This window comes from Salvelinus fontinalis, chromosome 32, assembly GCF_029448725.1.
Source record: "Salvelinus fontinalis isolate EN_2023a chromosome 32, ASM2944872v1, whole genome shotgun sequence".
Taxonomy (NCBI): Eukaryota; Metazoa; Chordata; class Actinopteri; order Salmoniformes; family Salmonidae; genus Salvelinus; species Salvelinus fontinalis.
Genome location: NC_074696.1, coordinates 14,707,354 through 14,714,701, shown reverse-complemented (window position 1 = coordinate 14,714,701; position 7,348 = coordinate 14,707,354). Strand labels below are relative to the sequence as shown.

Sequence of the window (7,348 nt, the reverse complement as noted above, 5' to 3'; positions counted from 1 at the left end):
AAAAGGCAGAGAGACAGCGATCTACTCTACCCGACCCATATGAATGGAACCTGTGTCGGTGTGTGACAGAGACTGACTAGGCATCCTTATAGGTTCAGAGAACTGACACGCACACATACTCATACATTACATAGTCATTGATACCTACACGCACAGACACACAGACACACAGACGCACAGACGCACAGACACACAGACACACAGACGCACAGACACACAGACACACAGACGCACAGACACACAGACACACAGACATGCCAAGAAACAAGCAGCTGAATGACACTAGGGCTATCTTATCTCCTCCCATCATAGACACTCCCATCTCCCATACACCCCCCAACATCAACCATAGGTAGTACATCTGCCACCGTTACATCAGTAGGTCTCACTCAAACTAAACTTTATTCAGAGGAGCGCAGCGGACAAATAACATTCGGCAGAAGTATGTGAACGCTCCATTTACCCATAATCAGTACCATCTCCTGGAGAGAGAGAGAGAGAGTAGGAGGCCTCTATCATACCAGAGACAGTGTATCTCTGCATTCCTGCTGAAAGTCACATTCCACTCTGAGGAATCATAATAACACATAGTAATAATAATATGGCTGTTATTATACGTGTAACAGTATATATAATATAAATTGACAGACAGGGAGAAAACTGGATATAAGAGTTGCATTGGTAGTTTCTAATCTTCTGGGCGTTGAAGTCCCTGCCTTGTTCTAGGTTTCCTTCAGCACCACAGACGCAGGTCCCATGACTGACTTATTGCTCTGTTTCTTCTCTCTTTCTTTCTCCCTTTTCTGTTGCCTTTGGCTCTCAGCTCTCGTTACCGCGGCGACACGGTGTGAGGAAAACAATGAGGGACGACAGGATGGAGGGATGAGAGGAAAATGGAGAGACACTTAAGGGAGAGGAGGGAAGAGGACGGCGGGCTTACCTTTTCTCTCTCCTCCAAGCGTTGAATGGGAGATGGAGGAACGGGATGTGAGAGGGTGTCAACGAGGTGTTAATTTCAGGTTGGTCTCTGAGTCCTCTTCTTCTTCAGCCACGCATGTCTCCCAAGGAGATTAGGATGGTATCAGATCAGTCAATATCAAAGGAACAAAAGAGAATACAAAAATATATAAATAAATGTTGCAATGCCGCTGGTTTGAAAGCCGGTCCGAGTTTGTCCAAAACCAGAAATGTTTTAATATTTTCACCAATGGCAGGTGGAACAAATGTTACTTTTGTTTCGCTTCTTTCTCTGTCTCTCTGGAGAAAATGTAGTCCATGTGCTTCTGCAGAGAGAGAGTGACTGAGAGTGGGATCGAAGAGAGAGGAGTGGAAAACCGTCTCTCAGGCTGACCAAAAGTGGGTCTGAGGCGCACTTTCCAAATCTCAGCGCTCCCACTCTAGGAGGGAAGGGAGAGAGAGAGAGAGCGAGAACGAGAGAGAGCGGCAGTACAGCCAGGCAGGCAGGCAGGGTATTCTAGTCGGCTTGGCTGAGAGGTAAGTGCAGTGACTTCAGCTTGAACAGTCCCACATCCACAGCTTATAACCAGGGCCTGTGCACCTCGCAAGTCCAATCTCCTCACTGTGGCTTTATTCTGCGCCCCCCCCCCCCCCCCCTCCCCCTCCCTCCCCCTCCCCCTACAGGCTTATTTTGGGAAAAGAGAGTCAGGATTGTTCTTTGGGTTCACCGCCACACAAAACACAAGTGAGTGAGACTGGACACAGTGAGGTAGGACGGAGTAGGGGAGTGGCAGGATTGGGTGGGGTAAAGCACAGAGAGGGGTGGGGTAGGTGGAGGGAGGGGGATTTGGAAACTTCTATTTCCTCCATTCTTCACCCTCCCTCCCTCCTTCCCTCCTTCCCTCCTTCCTTCCTTCACAGAAGCCTCCCAGCCCTTTCTCCCACATTGAAGCTGTTGTCTTTCTACCTTGGATACAAATACATGCTGGAAAACATGACGCTACACACACACACTTACAAACAAACATAATGTGAGTACACCTACTGAAGTACACCTACTGAAGTACACCTACTGAAGTACACCTACTGAAGTACACCTACTGAAGTACACCTACTGAAGTATACCTACTGAAGTACACCTACTGAAGTACACCTACTGAAGTACACCTACTGAAGTACACCTACTGAAGTACACCTACTGAAGTACACCTACTGAAGGACACCTACTGAAGTACACCTACTGAAGTACACCTACTGAAGTATACCTACTGAAGTACACCTACTGAAGGACACCTACTGAAGTACACCTACTGAAGTACACCTACTGAAGTACACCTACTGAAGTACACCTACTGAAGTACACCTACTGAAGGACACCTACTGAAGTACACCTACTGAAGTACATCTACTGAAGTACACCTACTGAAGTACACCTACTGAAGGACACCTACTGAAGTACACCTACTGAAGTACACCTACTGAAGTACACCTACAGAAGTACACCTACTGAAGTACATCTACTGAAGTACACCTACTGACGTACACCTACTGAAGGACACCTACTGAAGTACACCTACTGAAGTACACCTACTGAAGTACACCTACAGAAGTACACCTACTGAAGGACACCTACTGAAGTACACCTACTGAAGTACACCTACTGAAGTACACCTACTGAAGTACACCTACTGAAGGACACCTACTGAAGTACACCTACTGAAGTACACCTACTGAAGTACATCTACTGAAGTACACCTACTGAAGTACACCTACTGAAGTACACCTACTGAAGTACACCTACTGAAGTACACCTACTGAAGTACATCTACTGAAGTACACCTACTGACGTACACCTACTGAAGTACACCTACTGAAGTACACCTACTGAAGTACACCTACAGAAGTACATCTACTGAAGTACACCTACTGAAGTACACCTACTGAAGTACACCTACTGAAGTACACCTACAGAAGTACATCTACTGAAGTACACCTACTGAAGTACACCTACTGAAGTACACCTACTGAAGTACACCTACAGAAGTACATCTACTGAAGTACACCTACAGAAGTACATCTACTGAAGTACACCTACTGAAGTACACCTACTGAAGTACACCTACAGAAGTACATCTACTGAAGTACACCTACAGAAGTACATCTACTGAAGTACACCTACTGACGTACACCTACTGAAGTACATCTACTGAAGTACACCTGCTGACGTACACCTACTGAAGTACATCTACTGAAGTACACCTACTGAAGTACATCTACTGAAGTACACCTGCTGACGTACACCTACTGAAGTACATCTACTGAAGTACACCTACTGAAGTACACCTACAGAAGTACATCGAATGAAGTACACCTACTGACGTACATCTACTGAAGTACACCTGCTGACGTACACCTACTGAAGTACATCTACTGAAGTACACCTACTGAAGTACACCTACAGAAGTACATCGAATGAAGTACACCTACTGACGTACACCTACAGAAGTACACCTTCTGAAGTACACCTTCTGAAGTACACCTACTGAAGTACACCTACTGAAGTACACCTACAGAAGTACATCGAATGAAATACACCTACTGAAGTACACCTACTGAAGTACACCTACTGAAGTATACCTACTGAAGTACACCTACTGAAGTACACCTACTGAAGTACACCTACTGAAGTACACCTACTGAAGTACACCTACTGAAGTACACCTACTGAAGTACACCTACTGAAGTACACCTACTGAAGTACACCTACTGAAGTACACCTACTGAAGTACACCTACTGAAGTACACCTACTGAAGTACACCTACTGAAGGACACCTACTGAAGTACACCTACTGAAGTACACCTACTGAAGTATACCTACTGAAGTACACCTACTGAAGGACACCTACTGAAGTACACCTACTGAAGTACACCTACTGAAGTACACCTACTGAAGTACACCTACTGAAGTACACCTACTGAAGTACACCTACTGAAGGACACCTACTGAAGTACACCTACTGAAGTACACCTACTGAAGTACACCTACTGAAGTACACCTACTGACGTACACCTACTGAAGGACACCTACTGAAGTACACCTACTGAAGTACACCTACAGAAGTACACCTACTGAAGTACACCTACTGAAGTACACCTACTGAAGTACACCTACTGAAGTACACCTACTGAAGTACACCTACTGAAGGACACCTACTGAAGTACACCTACTGAAGTACACCTACTGAAGTACATCTACTGAAGTACACCTACTGAAGTACACCTACTGAAGTACACCTACTGAAGTACACCTACTGAAGTACACCTACTGAAGTACATCTACTGAAGTACACCTACTGACGTACACCTACTGAAGTACACCTACTGAAGTACACCTACTGAAGTACACCTACAGAAGTACATCTACTGAAGTACACCTACTGAAGTACACCTACTGAAGTACACCTACTGAAGTACACCTACAGAAGTACATCTACTGAAGTACACCTACTGAAGTACACCTACTGAAGTACACCTACTGAAGTACACCTACTGAAGTACACCTACAGAAGTACATCTACTGAAGTACACCTACTGAAGTACACCTACTGAAGTACACCTACAGAAGTACATCTACTGAAGTACACCTACAGAAGTACATCTACTGAAGTACACCTACTGACGTACACCTACTGAAGTACATCTACTGAAGTACACCTGCTGACGTACACCTACTGAAGTACATCTACTGAAGTACACCTACTGAAGTACATCTACTGAAGTACACCTGCTGACGTACACCTACTGAAGTACATCTACTGAAGTACACCTACTGAAGTACACCTACAGAAGTACATCGAATGAAGTACACCTACTGACGTACATCTACTGAAGTACACCTGCTGACGTACACCTACTGAAGTACATCTACTGAAGTACACCTACTGAAGTACACCTACAGAAGTACATCGAATGAAGTACACCTACTGACGTACACCTACAGAAGTACACCTTCTGAAGTACACCTTCTGAAGTACACCTACTGAAGTACACCTACTGAAGTACACCTACAGAAGTACATCGAATGAAATACACCTACTGAAGTACACCTTCTGAAGTACACCTACTGAAGTATACCTACTGAAGTACACCTACTGAAGTACACCTACTGAAGGACACCTACTGAAGTATACCTACTGAAGTACACCTACTGAAGTACACCTACTGAAGTACACCTACTGAAGTACACCTACAGAAGTACACCTACTGAAGTGTGTGGAGAGTGTTGGCTCAACAGTTGCCATAGAGATTTACCTCTCCACGGCTCTCCACTCACGTCAAACAATCTCTCTCCTCTTTTTTTAACTGCCCATATCTCTCTTTTTTCTTTTAGTCGAAGCCAAGATTACTAGAGTAGTCGAATCAGGAGTAGGGCAGCAAAATGTCCGTTTTTCCAGAAATACTGGTTGGAGGATTCCGTATTTCCTGCTTATTCCCTCATGATTCCATAAATCTTCCAACCAGGATTTCTGAAAAACCTTGTCATTTTGGGAAAATCACCAGAACAATCAGAGCTAGTCTTTTAGCAGACTCTCCAGAGAGACTTACAGGAACAATTAGGGTTAAACGCCTTGATCAGTGGCACATCGACAGGTTTTTACCTAGTCGGCTCTGGGATTTGAATTAGTGACCTTTCAGTTACTGGCCCAATGCTTTTAATCGTTAGGCTACCTACTGCCCAAGCCCTTTTCCCTGCAACACACACACACGCACACGCACACGCACACGCACACGCACACGCACACACGCACAAGCACAATACATATCTACCTCCATCACTCCAGCATCCCTGTCCCCTTACTCCTATACATATCTACCTCCATCACTCCAGCATCCCTGTCCCCTTACTCCTATACATATCTACCTCCATCACTCCAGCATCCCTGTCCCCTTACTCCTATACATATCTACCTCCATCACTCCAGCATCCCTGTCCCCTTACTCCTATACATATCTACTTCCATCACTCCAGCATCCCTGCACATGTAAATGTGTGGTATTGAAACTGACGTTTTAAATATTTCCTGTATACAGTATGCTTAATTACTTTACTGTGTATTTCATATTTCATGTTCTTATTTCTCGTGTGTTTTTTTCTAGTAATACATTGCTGTTGATTATTGCATTGTTGGGTTTTGGAGTTGGCAAGAAAGGCGTTTCACTGTATTTGTGCATGTGACATTTAAACTTACAACTTGAAATATCAGTGCCACCTGATTGTACCTACAGCCGACGCTGTCCAAGCTGGCCACGAGAGGCTGTCCAAGCTGGCCACGAGAGGTTGTCCATGCTGGCCACGAGAGGCTGTCCAAGCTGGCCACGAGAGACTGTCCAAGCTGGCCACGAGAGGCTGTCCAACCTGGCTACGAGAGGCTGTCCAAGCTGGCCACGAGAGGCTGTTCAAGCTGGCCACGAGAGGCTGTTCAAGCTGGCCACGAGAGGCTGTCCAAGCTGGCCACGAGAGACTGTCCAAGCTGGCCACGAGAGGCTGTCCAAGCTGGCCACGAGAGGCTGTCCAAGCTGGCCACGAGAGGCTGTTCAAGCTGGCCACGAGAGGCTGTTCAAGCTGGCCACGAGAGGCTGTCCAAGCTGGCCACGAGAGGCTGTCCAAGCTGGCCACGAGAGGCTGTTCAAGCTGGCCACGAGAGGCTGTCCAAGCTGGCCACGAGAGGCTGTTCAAGCTGGCCACGAGAGGCTGTCCAAGCTGGCCACGAGAGGCTGTTCAAGCTGGCCACGAGAGGCTGTCCAAGCTGGCCACGAGAGGCTGTTCAAGCTGGCTAACGAGAGGCTGGAATTTAAGAAGCTTGTCGGCTGCTCCATGTAGCAGTCCAATCCCTCAAATCCCTCTGGCCTCCTGCCACAACAACAACATCTGGTGTATTTGGCATATAGGAAAACACAGCATCATCAACAACATCACAGCAGCTTCCCTTACACAATCTCACACCAGCTTCCCCTTACAAAACATCATACCAGCTTCCCCTTACACAACATCACACCAGCTTCCCATTACACAACATCACACCAGCTTCCCCTTACACAACATCACACCAGCTTCCCCTTACACAATCTCACAGCAGCTTCCCCTTACACAACATCACACCAGCTTCCCCTTACACAATCTCACACCAGCTTCCCCTTACACAACATCACACCAGCTTCCCCTTACACAACATCACACCAGCTTCCCCTTACACAATCTCACACCAGCTTCCCCTTACACAACATCACACCAGCTTCCCATTACACAACATCACACCAGCTTCCCCTTACACAATCTCACACCAGCTTCCCCTTACACAACATCACACCAGCTTCCCCTTACACAACTTC

At 46.2% G+C, this 7,348-nt stretch overlaps 1 protein-coding gene across 1 annotated transcript in view; it reads right to left on the bottom strand.

The window, feature by feature from the left end:
• Positions 1 to 1,566, bottom strand: part of LOC129830803 (collagen alpha-2(VIII) chain-like) — a 108,839-nt gene extending 107,273 nt beyond the window's left edge. Inside the window, exon 1 of the mRNA XM_055893543.1 lies at positions 941 to 1,566. The gene's annotated coding sequence lies outside the window, so the exon portion shown is untranslated. The remainder of the gene's footprint in view (positions 1 to 940) is intronic.
• Positions 1,567 to 7,348: the final 5,782 nt, after the last annotated feature.